This window comes from Mustelus asterias, chromosome 2, assembly GCF_964213995.1.
Source record: "Mustelus asterias chromosome 2, sMusAst1.hap1.1, whole genome shotgun sequence".
NCBI lineage: Eukaryota > Metazoa > Chordata > Chondrichthyes > Carcharhiniformes > Triakidae > Mustelus > Mustelus asterias.
Genome location: NC_135802.1, coordinates 165,178,270 through 165,192,626, shown reverse-complemented (window position 1 = coordinate 165,192,626; position 14,357 = coordinate 165,178,270).

Genomic DNA, 14,357 nt, shown 5'->3' with positions numbered 1-14,357 from the left:
GAGAGGAAAAGAAAACATTTTCTCTGCCAAGGTGGCCTTACGTAATACCTACCAATTCCACTTGAATTCTGAACATATTCTGGAAGGTATAATGTATTAAAGGCCCCAATTCTTACACACCCAAGCCAGGCAGACTGCAGAACAGGCCACATGACCCCTTCACTTCCCCTGGATTTAAAATCCAGTCCCAAAGCAGAATAATCTTATAAACCTCACAATTGTAACACTTGCGATTTAACAATGCAATGATATGAGGGTCCTCCATAGAACTTCAGTGGCAAAAATAATGAATCTCTCCAGTCTATTGTTTATCACCTTCATTCCCACTTTAATGTTGTGAATTTATGTTCAGCATTTTGTCTACACTGTCAGTTAATTTTCCAACTAGGCTTGGCAACCACAATGTAGTTCATTAGCTTTACAATTGCAAGCATATTTTAACATTCAGTCTAACTTTTCTCCCATTGTGATCGGGCATTAGAAATATTCCACACACTGAGCCTTCAGAAAAAACACTTCCGGTTTTATTCTCAGTGTTCGGGGCACGATTAAATGTTTGTGCTGTAATTGTTGCTTGAAGTTTATCCTGCAACTCTTTCAGCTCCACAATGATTATGTTTCATTTACCAGACATTTACCAGAATGCAACTTTGAGCAATTTCAGGGTGTTTGGAGTAAAGATCCTTTCTCGAAGCCCGCAATTATTGTCCACTTTCTACTGTGAATAATGAATAATGGGAAAACCGGGGTGGTCTGCAAACTTTGTAACAAATATCACATCTTCAAATTTTCACATGCACAATAAATGTGACCTCAATTTCGTAAACCCATAATCGACCTGCCACAGTGTGAATAAAATATTGGCATCGCAATCGCAACATGATGCTGTGAGAGCAATGACTCCAACTTTCAGAGTTCTCTTCTTTGTCTTTAGAAAATTGCATTAAGACGGGAAAATGTTGCAGAGTTCCAATTACTTAAGACAAGTAAAGATAAGATAATCTGTTTAAAGGTTCTCAGGGTTTATCCATTGGAACATGTCAATGAAGGTTATCAAGTTACTCATGCTGGTTATCAATAGTAAGGAGAAACTATTCCCATTGAACATATATGGATTAAATTACTTTGAGTAGTTACAAGGACATTTGTTGTGATGATCTGACTTTGTAATTTTCAGAGGTGGATGAAACAAGTAGGGAAGTTCTGTTCCTTGATGTGATACCTCTTTAGGAGTCATTGGAGATCATTTTCGTCTCATTTGTATTTCACTCCGAGGTGCTTACATTAATATGCATGGTTGAAGCATAATCTCACTCCTGTCCCATCGCACCTGGCTCGAGCAGAGTGGGAACAGTTTCAACTTTCAGAAGGCAATTGGATAAATACTTGAAGGGAAATTTTAAAAATGGGCAATTGGGAAAAAGCAGGGACATGAACAAAGTGGACAGGCACAGGTATGGAGGCCAAATGGTCTCATTCTGTCCTTCAGTGGTTAGCACTGCTGCTTCACAGCTCCAGGGTCCTGGGTTTGATTCCCGGCTCGGGTCACTGTCTGTGTGGAGTTTGCACATTCTCCTCGTGTCTGCGTGGGTTTCCTCCGGGTGCTCCGGTTTCCTCCCACAGTCCAAAGATGTGCGGGTTAGGTTGATTGGCCAGGTTAAAAATTGCCCCTTAAGAGTCCTCAGATGCGTAGGTTAGCGGGATTAGCGGGTAAATATGTGGGGGTAGGGCCTGGGTGGGATTGTGGTCGGTGCAGACTCGATGGGCCGAATGGCCTCCTTCTGCACTGTAGGGTTTCTATGATTCTATGATAATTATAGATGCCAGAACTAGGAGAAGTCCTTATTGATAAATGCAAATAAGGGTTGATGATGTAGTTATGACCCCGGAACTAGTTTTGTCTCGACCTTATATGGCTGCATCCCAGCATCAATGGATGCTACAAATAGTGGGGGAGGGGGCCGAGTGTGTTTAACACCACTGAGAACCCCCTTTGGGACTCTGTGCACCCGGCCGCCGATATAATCTGGTTCCAGTCCAGCAAGGGCAGGAATCAAATTAGCATGTTTAAATATTCATTTAAATACGCTTACTCAGTTTCTAGCCAGATTCTCGGTGCTCCCAGGATTCTCTGACTCTTGGGGGCAATGGGAACCCGATGGGAAACACTATAAGTGTCCACAAACGCAAACCAGTCATGATGCCCATGCTGGGGGGGGCTAAGATACCATTGAAGCCCCTGGGTGGTTGGGGACATGACTGGGCTGTATCCTGGCACTGCCAGGGTGCCAGGGAGAGAGCAAAGGGGGTGGGAACTGAGGAGGGTGGGGCCTGAAAGAGGAAAGGCGTGAAGGGGAACCCATTGGGAGGGACCTGATGTTCGCCAGTGACTATGAACGGAGGTGGGAGAGAGATCTGGCCGGTGAACTATGTTTGGTGAGGGAGGGAGAACAGACCAGCAATCTATGTTCAGGGATCAAGGGGAGGGGGGTGCGGGGGGCAATCATGCCTTCAATGCCTGATGCCCCTGCGGTGGGGTGGGGGGGTGGGGGGGAGGGGGAGTCTCCTAATTCACTTTGAGATTGAGGTTCTGTTTGTAAAGGGTGCCCTAGTCTCTGTGAAGCCGGGTTTGATAGTTTGTTTAGACCCTGCCCCTTGCCAAACCAGTGAAAACCTCACCCCCTACCAAAAAATAACACGACGATCAGATCAGTGCTGGACACGCGGGCGCCAGTCACACCCATTCTCTCACCCCAAATGGCACTTGTTTTGTTATTTTTGGGAAAATTCTGCCCTTTGTTTCAATTCCGCACTCAGTGCATTCAAAATGATTATTCCAGATCTTTTACCCTGCTGCCCCATTGAGCATTCGGAGCTTATGTCCAGCTTCAGCGTGATTTCTGAGGATTTGCATTCAACCAACTTGGGAAAGAAAACCCAGAAACCTATTTATTATTCTGGGGTAGGTGTGGACTGTCTCAGTATTCCATGCAATTCACAATTATATCCCTAAAAATATACTGTAGCTGCAATATGGTTAGCTAGATTGATGAGTTTACATCCATTCCAAGCCAATACATTGACATAGCACTTGATGACAAACACAATGGCATGGACAAATATATTTTGTTATGGTAGCTCCAAACTTCAATGCATGGGTTTATCTAATTCCCTTTTAAATGTAATTAAACTTTGAAACAATGAATTCTACTTGGGTTCAGCTTGTTTCATCTTTCTGTTCTTTCTTAATTTGTAAAACTAAATACCTTAATTATGAAATGTAATTGGAGTTTGTGACAAAAATAATTGTATCACTGTTCCAAAGATATTCATGACAAGCTCCAGAATCTTCTAATTAACTGTTAACGAATGCTGGACATGTAAAGTATGAGTAGATGAAGGCAAGGCTGGCCTGATACTGAACATAGATTTCCATTTTTATCTTCCCATCCATAACTTAATGCTTTGAATGTCTTTAGGCGCGCCGTGGCATGTTATAGCGATTGAGTTTACTCAACCGTGAAAAATCAACATTGTTTTGATGCATTCTGATCCTTTAAATGTTTTGGTGCAATATTAAAATCATCCTCCTTCTTGCTTTAAATGAATGGAATCATTTTATCGCGCAATAGATATATTTTTTAAATAAATAAAACCTTCCTTGCACCTTTCAGTTGCATGGTTGAAGCGATGGGTTAAAGGAAGGTAGGAAAGAAAAGGCACAGCCTGAAAGACATGGTTTTTTTAACCAGAAGTCAAATACAGAAAGCATCAAAGTAGACATTGAAAAAGAAGTATAATTAAAGAAAAATGTAAAAAAAAAAATGTTGGAGAGGATGGGAACAAGAGAGGGTGCTGAGGAGAAAGGAATGAAAGGGAACCAAATTTGATGTTTCCCTTATTCCTTTTCTTCCTCATTATAATTAAAATTTCTGCAGTGTTTGCTATATTCAGCAGTAACTAACGTATTGCGATCGTTGTTCAATACCAGCTTTATTTCTTCATGGTGTCACAATCCCAGTTGATGTTATAACTGGACGGGAGGATTCCAGAATGGAACCCTGGCTCAAAAGACTGTGGGTGAAATTCTCCCAAAGAAATTCAAAGTGCCAAATTCACGGAAAAACTGGAGTAAATCCTGTTTTTTTTTCAGCAGGATTTTCACAATGAGTCTCCCACACTCTGTGCATCACAGAGAGCCCAAGCGTGAATCACGACAAATTCAGGGGGCAGGACCTATTCCAGCTGGAGAGGCCGGCAGCATAGCGCTGGGTGTGGCCACTGCGCCAATCTGTCAGCGACGAGATCAGCGCATGCGCAGCAGCCCCGCATTGTCAACCTCCTGATTGCTGGCATGCTCGACTGCTGGCCAGCCCTGTGGCCACGCAACACTGTCCCTCTGATCACCCCAGCCCCCCGATCGCTGGCCTCCCGGATGTGTCTGGGCCAGACTTGCCACCCCATCCCGGCCTGCTTCGATCCCCATCCCCCCCACCCCCATCCCCCACCACCGCAGCCCCAATCCCCCTGGCAGGCCAACCCCTCCATCCCGATGGCCTCCCTCCCTCTGCCTACGATCCCAAATGCAGAGTGACAGCGGAACCCTCACCCCCACTCATCTCCCTCCCAGAGGCCCTGCCCTTATAGGCTCTGCTCCTTCTGTCCCCACCTCCTTGGCACTGCCAATGTGCCCATGGGCATTGCCACTTTTCCCCTTGGGCAGTGCCAAGGGGCCAGGCTGGTGCTGCCAAGCTAGGAATGCCCAGGGGGCACCCCCTTACCCCGACCTTAAATCCCTTGAAACTACTTTTGTTTTCCTGACAATAGAATGTGGACATCGCTGACTCAGTTATTACCCATCCCTAACTTCACTTGAGAAGGTGGTGATGAGCTGCCATTTTGAGCCACTGCAGTCCATGTGTTGTCGGTACACCCACAGTGCTGTTATGGAGGGAGTTCCAGGATTTTGGCCCAGCAACAGTGAAGGAATGGCTGATACACTTTCAAATAAGGATGGTGAGTGACTTGGAGGGGAGCTTGCAGGAGATTGTGTCACATTTTCTGTGGAAGCTTCATCATGAGCTGTTTTCTTGGTAGTTTTTGAGAGTAATGTCTTGCCATTGTCTTTCAGGATTAGGGATAGGACAATTGTGATGGCAGCCTTTGTCTTTCTAGGTGGTAGAAATCACGTGTTTGGAAGATGCTGTCTAAGGAGCCTTGGTTGGTTGTTGCAGTGCATCTTGCAGGTGGGACACACAGCTCCACTGTGCGGAAGGAGTGAATGTTAACGATGGGTAGGATACCAATCATATGGGCTACTTTATCTTGGATGATAAATCTTGGATGGTGTCAAGTTTCTTGAGTGTTATTGGAGCTGCACCCATCCAGGCAAGTGGAGAGTATTCCATCACACTCCTGATTTGTGCCTTGCAGATGGTTGGACAGGTTTTGGGGAGTCAGGAAGTGAGTTACTCACTGCAAGATTCCCAGCCTCTGGTCTGGTATCTTTAGGGCTGGTCCAGTTCAGTTCAATGGTAATGCCAGGATGTTGATCCATAGATCCATAGAATCCTTACAGTGCAGAAGGAGGCCCATCGAGTCTGCACTGACCACAATTTCACCCAGGCCCTATCCCCAAAACCCATTATTTAACATGCTAATCCCCCTAACACTACGGTTAATTTAGCATGGCCAATCAACCTAACCCGCACATCTTTAGACTGTGGGAGGAAACCAGAGCACCCAGAGGAAACCCACGCAGACACGGGGAGAACGTGCAAACTCCACACAGATAGTCACCCAAGGCTGGAATTGAACCTGGGTCCCTGGCACTGTGAGGCAGCAGTGCTAACCGCTGTGCCACCGTGCCGCCCTTGATATTTTCTGTAACAGAGGGTTTAGCTCAGATGGCTACTGTCCGTTTCTCAATGACACCAATAATGTTGATTTAATTCCCTTTCCAGCAGAGCTGGGTATGGGAACTGCCTCCTTACCCTTTCCCTAAAAATGGAAAGCAACAGCAAATCTCTACTCACAAATAAAACTGCCAAGAAAACAGCTTAAGATGAAGCATCCAGACAACCTGCCTTTAGACAGAGCATATATGACATTACTATCACAATAGCTTGTCATTTCATGGTCACAATATGTGAACTTCAAGCTTTAAAAAAATGAACAACGAAAGAGATAAATCTTTCATACAGACCTGCCAGAAATCCAAGGATTAAAGCGAGGCACTTGACAGCTTTAAATACAAAGTTAGAAGAGAATCCATCAATAAATATGGAGTTAATAGATTAAAATATTGATTCTCTGAAAAATTAGGGATTAAAAATTAAAAGCGGTGCTCATTTGCAGGACAAAGGTTAAAAAAACTTGTAAACATGCCTGGGTATACAATATCCAGTGACATATCCTCGAACACACGGTAGTTCTGAGAAAACAGGAACCTGCCTCTACATTGACCAGAAAGGCATTGATAAATTGTAAGCTCCCACACAATAAATAACCAAAATAACTTGTCAACTGAATCCTGGAAACTGAGTGTGGTGACCACGATCCATGCTTGTCAGAACCCTGTTTAAATGAAGCATGTTGTCCAGTGTGAGTAATCAACATGTTACCTGTGGCTTTCGTTCTTTCTGGGTGTCAATGTTGGAACTGCAAACAGTTACAACTGTAAATATGTATCAGGCACCAAAAGGGCAATTTGAACTGTGTCCAGCAGAAGTTGATTCAGAGGGCAGTGACAATCTGCTGGGAGATTTATATCTCCCCCTCCCTTCAAAAAGACTTCAATGTGATCCGGCCCTTCTGGAAAGCCAGTAACGATACCCAGCAGAAAATGATATGAAATATTCTGTCCCCCCTTCCCAGCCTCTGATTATGTTCTTGGTGGCTGAGGAGGGAGCTTTTGTGATTTTCCCAACAGGAGATGTCCATAAGAAAGAAAGTCGCTCATACATTGATCACCTCAGAGAGCTTTTAAATATGTGTGCGCAAACATGTGTGTGTGTGTGTGGGGGTATTTGGGTATGTATGTGCATGCATTTGGGTGTATCTGCACGTTTGTGAATGTGTGTGCGTGTGTCTGTGGGTGTGTGGGTTTGGGAGTGCTTGTGTGCATGTGTCTGTAGGTGTGTGTGTGTGTGGGAGTGTTTGTGTGAGGGTGTGTGTGGGTGCGTGTGCATGTGCGCGCGTGTGTGTGTGTGTGTGTGTGTGTTTGGGAATGTGTGTGTGAGTGCATGTGGGGGGTGTGTGTGGGTGTGTGTGGGTGTGTGTGAGTGTGTGTGTTTGGGAGTGTTTGTGTGTGTGTGGGTGTGTGTGTGTCTGGGCGTGGGTGTGTGTGGGGGGTGTGTGGGTGTGTGTGAGTGTGTGTGTTTGGGAGTGTTTGTGTGTGTGTGTGTGGGTGTTTGGGCGTGGGTGTGTGTGGGGGGGTGTGTGGGTGTGTGGGGTATGGGTAGGAGGGGTGTGTGGGTGTGGGTGGGGGGGGGTGTGGGCGTGTGTGGTGTGGGCGTGTGTGGTGTGGGTGTGTGGGGTGTGGGTGTGTGGATGTGGGTAGGAGGGGTGTGTGGGTGTTTGTGTGGGGGGGTGTGTGGGTGTGTGGGGTGTGGGTGTGTGGATGTGGGTGGGAGGGGTGTGTGGGTGTGTGTGCAGGGGGTGTGTGGGTGTGTGTGTGGGGGGGTGTGTGGGTGTGTGGGGTGTGGGTGTGTGGGTGTGGGTGTGTGGATGTGGGTGGGAGGGGTGTGTGGGTGTGTGTGCCGGGGGTGTGTGGGTGTGTGTGGTGTGGGTGTGTGGGTGGGAGGGTGTGTGGGTGAGTGTGGGGGGGGTGTGGGTGTGTGTGGTGTGGGTGTGTGGGTGTGTGGATGTGGGTAGGAGGGGTGTGTGGGTGTGTGTGGTGTGGGTGTGTGGGTGTGTGTGGTGTGGGTGTGTGGGTGTGTGTGGTGTGGGTGTGTGGGTGGGAGGGGTGTGTGGGTGTGTGTGGGGGGGAGGGGGGGATAGAAGGGTTAAACCTGGTGGGCTACATTCTTTTTAAATAGGGACTGATTGTCCTTTGTTTCACCTCACAGTGGGTGGGATTCTGCGGCCACACCTGCCCCAAGACTGGAAATTCCCACCCAAGGTCGAGGGACCTGTAAATGGTTCACCAAGTTTCCTGTCCCACCCACGACAATTCCCACATTGGGTAGAATGGGAAAATTCCACACCTGAATGGGATTCTCCCCCAAAAATTCGAAGTGTTGATTTCATGTAAAACTGGAGTAAATCCTGCTGGTTTATTCTGCAGGATTTTCAAAATGAATCTCCCACACTCTGTGCACTGCAGAGTGCACCAGCGAGAATCACACTGAAATTTTATAGGCAGGGCCTATTCCCGCCGGAGAGGCCGGCAGCATAGCACTGAGCAGGACACTGAGCATGCACTGATCTGTCAGCACCGAGATCAGTGCATGTGCAGGAGCTCCTGTCTGCCAGCATCACAATCGCTGGCTAGCTCGATCGCTGCATCACTGACCCTGCATCACTGTCCCTCCAACCCCCCACCACCTGACCATAGAATCATAGAAACCCTACAGTGCAGAAAGAGGCCATTCGGCCCATTGAGTCTACACCGACCACAATCCCACCCAGGCCCTACCCCCATATCCCTACATATTTACCCACTAATCCCTCTAACCTACACATCTCAGGACACGAAGGGGCAATTTAAACATGGCCAATCAACCTAAACCGCACATCTTTGGAACGTGGGAGGAAACCGGAGCACCCGGTGGAAACCCACGCAGACACGAGGAGAATGTGCAAACTCCACACAGACAGTGACCTAAGCCGGGAATCGAACCCAAGTCCCTGGAGCTGTGAAGCAGCAGTGCAAACCACTGTGCTACCGTGCTGCCCAATCACTGGTCGCTGGCGTCCAGGATGTCTCCGGGCCAGCTCCAACCCCCCGCCCTGCCAACCCACCTCGATCTACCCCCACCACCCAATGGCAGTCCTGAACCACTCCCACAATCCAGAACCCCCCAAGCAGCTCGACCACCCCCATCTCTCTCCCCATCCTAATAGCCAGCCCCGGTCACTGGCCTCCCTCCCTCTGCTCATGATCCAAGCGGGGCCCCTCACCTCCACTGATCTCCCCTCCCAAGGCCCCCCAAATACCCTGTCCCCTCTGGCCCCATCCCCTTGGCAGTGTCCCATGCCCAGTGGGCAGTACCAAGGTGCCCCCTGGGCAAGGGTTATTTTGTCCCTTGGGCAGTGCCAGAGGACCAATGTTCAGGGACACCCCCTTCAGCCCCGATGCTCAGTGGGCTTCGATTGTCCCCCCTTCACTCCAGCGGGGTTGGGCTGCCAGTCCCCTGCAATTGGGGAGCTGTTGTAGACCCTGCTGGAGTGAAGCACTCCTGGCGTAAGGGAAGACTCTTGCAACTCGGCCAACGTTGTCTACCTGATATGCTGCAGGAAAGGATGTCCCGAGGCATGGTACATTGGGGAAACCATGCAGACGGTACGACAACGGATGAATGAACACCGCTCAACAATCACCAGGAGTGTTCTCTTCCTGTTGGGGAACACTTCAGCAGTCACAGGCATTCAGCCTCTGATCTTTGAGTAAGCGTTCTCCAAGGCGGCCTTCACGACACATGACAACGCAGAATCGCCGAGCAAAAACTAATAGCCAAGTTCTGCACACATGAAGACAGCTTCAACCAGGATCTTGAGTTCATGTCACACTATCTGTAACCCCCCCATGACTTGCCTGGGCTTGCAAAATCTCACTAACTGTCCTGTCTGGAGACAATACAAACCTCTTTAACCTGTGCTTAACGCTCTCTCCACTCACATTGTCTGTACCTTTAAGAATTGATTACCTGTAAAGACTCGCATTCCAACCATTATCTTGTGAATTGAGTCTGTGTCTATGTATGCCCTGTTTGTGAACAGAACTCTTCACCCACCTGAGGAAGGAGCAGCGCTCCGAAACTTACGCTACCAAATAGAAGAGGAGAGACCAGCGGCCTGGAGACTTCAGTCCCGGGCCCACTGATGGGATGTGAAACAGAGTCAAATGTGTATTTAAATAATTTATTCAGCTCCGTGCCGATTTCTGGTGCGGAGCTGATAGCGCCAGAAATCCAGCTGCTGGAGCTGTGAAAGCAGCACAACGGGCTGGGAGACTTGTCCGGACTGCTGCTTTTCTTCTTCTTCATGAGTAGTTCCACTCACAGGGCAAAGTTCAAAGTACAAAGTTCCACTCACAAGGCATATCTTCTGGTGGTCTAACTGTGCAAGGGGCAGTTACAAGCTCGTACAAGTATTTGTGGAGGTAAATGCAAAATCAATGGGTTTAAAAAGTATTTTTAAGTGGCAGAAATCACTGTTCAGCAGAGATTTTTAAGCTCACAGCCTCTTCACTTCTGCCTCAGTCCTGTAATCCTGGCCGCTGCTGAGTGAATCGCTCAGGGTGCATTAGCTGTGTAAATGCAGGAAACTCACTGCACACTATAGATCCTTGCTCTGCCTTGTTAAATGAGGCCAGCAGGGATTGGGCAGGCTGGCTGAGGGAGGATTCAGAAAACGTGCGGAAACTTCCCTGAAATGTTTTAATGACACACAGTGAACGGAGAGCAAATCCCAACTGGATTTCCTGCCTCAGAGAATTTTCTGCCCCATTTATGCGCCATTAATAGACCAAAGTCTGATTTAATATCAAAGGATATTTTACAGTTCTTTTAGGATGCTATCATTTTCAGGTAGATGGTTTCAGTTCAATGCAGCAAGCACATAAACTCTCTACCTTCTTGTACTCTGTCAACCTGTACTTAAACCACCTGTCCTGTTGCCTTGGTGAGACTTCAGAAGTTGTCATAATTGCCCCAGGAGGTTCATGATCACACTCCAGTGAAAAATATCACATCTGCCATCACAAGTGGAACATCTTACTCATAAGTTTTACAACTGCAATTTCTTTCTCTTTTTGGGAGTGACTGTGTTGTGTTGATGTAAACATTAACAAGATAAATGTGATGGATGTTCTTTCAGTCGTAACACTGCGCACATTGCGAAACAGGTAGCATCCATATCGAGTTGCACTGCTGTAGTCGCGCAGTGATATCCGAACCTGCAGCCAATCCTGAAGATCCTCATCATTTCTGAGAGACAAATTCCTTCAAGAATCCCGAGCAAAACTGGAGTCAATGTAAATCAGAGGGAAAACCCTCTGCTGGTTGGAGTCACACTCGGCACAAAGGAACATGATTGTGTGGTTGGAGGTCAATCATCTCAACTCCAGGACGTCACTCCAGGAGTTCCTCAGGGTAGAGTCCGAGGCCCAACCATCTTCAGCTGCTTCATCAATGACCTTCCTTCCATCATCAGGTCAGAACTGGGGATGTTCGCTGACGGTTGCACAATGTTCAGCACCATTTGTGACTCCTCAGATAATGAAGCAGTTCATGTCCGAATGCAACAAGGCCTGGACAATTATCTCAGCTTGGGCTGATAAATGGCAAGTAACATTCACACCAACCAAGTGCCAGGCAATGACCACCTCGACCAAGAAACAAACTAACAATCACCCCATGATATTCCATCACTGAATTCCTCACTAACAACACTCTGGGGGTCACAATTGACCAGAAACTGAATTGGACTGGCCATATAAATACTGCTGCTACAAGAGCAAGTCAGAGGCTGGGAATCTAATGGTGAGTAACTCCTCTCTGACTCCCCAAAGTCTGTCCACAATCTACAAGGCACAATTGAGAGGTGTGATGGAATATTCCCTACTTGCCTGGATGAGTGCGGCTCAAGAAGTTCAACATCATTCGGGACAAAGTAACTCACTTGATTGGTAAGACAGCAACAAACATTCACTCCCTCCACCACTGATGCACAGTGACAGCCGTGTGTACCATCTACAAGATGCACTGCATCAACTCACCAAGGCTCTTCTGAGAGCACCTGCTAAACCCACGACCACTACCGTCTAGAAGGACAAGGACAGCAGATACCTGAGAACACCACCACCTGCAAGTTCCCCTCCAAGTCACTCACCATTCTGGCTTGAAAATATATCACAGTTCATTCACTGTCGCTGGGTCAAAATCCCAGATCTCCCTCCATAACAACACTGCGTGTACCTACACCTCATGGATTGCAGCGGTTCAAGAAGGCAGCTCACCACCACCTTCCCAAGGGCAATTAGAGATGGGCAATAATTGCTGGCCCAGTCATCAAAGCCCACATCCTTTGGATGAATAAAAGAAGCTGGCTCACAACAGCTTGAAGAAGCGATTAGCCTGTGAAGGGTGTTTTTCGAGTTGGGCCCTTGCAGAGTTGGGAGGTGGTGGTCAGTTCTTATTTAGTATTTAATTTTATTAGTTTATGGCCTCCATCTCTAGCAAACCAAAATCATGATCCTATGACTGAAATATTGCAAATGTAAACTGCATATTGATTGATTGAGGCAAGGCCTCCGATTATTGGCAAGAACAAAGGAGTAAATGTTATTGTAAGTTACAAAGGCTCTTCTTATTTAGGCAATGTGTTGATTCAAAAGGGAGTTATGGTGGATAGTCAGGAGACAGGGAACAATCAGATAACAATGATCTTACTGAATGGCAGAACAAACTCGATGGGCCAAATGGCCTAATCTTGCTCTTATTCCATATCTCAATCATACCACAGAGCCTGTCTCAACTTCTGGGCAGATCATCCTGTTTTACACAAAATGATTAATTAATCACCTGAGCCGTCTATAATATTATTTTAATGGGCAGTACACTGGCACAGTGTTAGTACTGCTTCCCCACAGCCCCACAGGGACCCGGGTTCAATTCCTGGCTTGGGTCACTGTCTGTGTGGAGTTTGCACGTTCTCCCTGTGTCTGTGTAGGTTTCCTCCGGATGCTCCAGTTTCCTCCCACACTCCAAAGATATGCGGGTGAAGTTGATTGGCCATGCTAAATTAACCCTTAGTGTCAGTGGGATGAGCAAAAGTTAAATTTTATTTATTAGTCACAAGTCAGCTTACATTAACACTGCAATGAAGTGACTGTGAAAATCCGCTAGTCGCCACACTCCAGCGCCTGTTTGGGTACACTGGGGGAGATTTTAGCATGGCCAATGCACCTAACCAGCACGTCTTTCAGACTGTGGGAGGAAACCGGAACACCCAGATGAAACCAGCGCAGACACGGGGAGAACTCCACACAGACGGTCACCCAAACCAGGAATTGAACCTGGGTCCTTGGCGCTGTGAGGCAGCAGTGCTAATCACTGTGCCACCATGTTGCTCACAGGGTAAATATGTGGGGTTGCAGGGATAGTGCCTGCGTGGGATTGTGGTCAGTGCATACTCGATGGGCTGAATAGGCTCCTTCTGCACTGTAGGGATTCTATGGGCGGAGTTTTACCAGCATGTCCACCCGAGGTTCATACAATCCCGCCCGAGGCCAAGGGAGAATGCCGTTCTCTGAGCCTCATCAGCCCCCGGAATCTGGGCGGGCGTGCTGATAACATTCCAGCCAATGAGTCATTCTATGAATAGATGGAGGAAAATTGATGGGAAAGGTTGTCGACCTGGAGCAGAATCTATCTTATTTACTTCTCTGATTTCTAACCAGCTGATTAAATAATGCCCAGTTAAAAATGACAACCTGTCCATTAATATGTGCTTTAGTCCAGAATCGTTTCATTCCTAACATTCCAGATTTTTGCTGCTGGAATTATCTGTCCATAATATTAATTTTTTCCACTGATTCTTCAAGTACCGAGTTTAATAAATAAGTATCGCTCTCTAAGAAATGTTAGATATCAGATCCTGAAATATGACATCAATCAGAAATAAATAAGCAATCTGGTAACATTTTAGCACCAGGCATCTCACTGGATACCAGTTAGATATATGACCAATAACCAGTAAAAACCTAACCGGAAATGCTCACTACTTCTGTTTTCCATCTCTGACTCCATGTGCACACATAACTTGAAGCTGTGTGATTGTAACAAAACAGCTGGGCGAAGCTCGCAGCAAACCAATTGAGATGATATCTAAAACTGCTGCACAAAGTGATCTGTTTTGTAATGCAATGCTGTCAAAAGTCAGCCAAGGACTCACCGCACAGGAAAAAAAACAATAGCGATGAGAAAAAGAGAAACAGTGCGCTCGCTAAGCACTCTGAGTTAAACACCGCTCCATGGATTAAACCGCACAGCACTGTTAAACGATCTAAAATAACACGTTTGTCAACAACAGCTGTCAACCAATTCAGATCAATTCTTCTCAAGCTGCCGATAATAGATCCTCACTGCCAACAGACTAATGGATTTGCAGCTTCCACACACATCAGAAAGGAA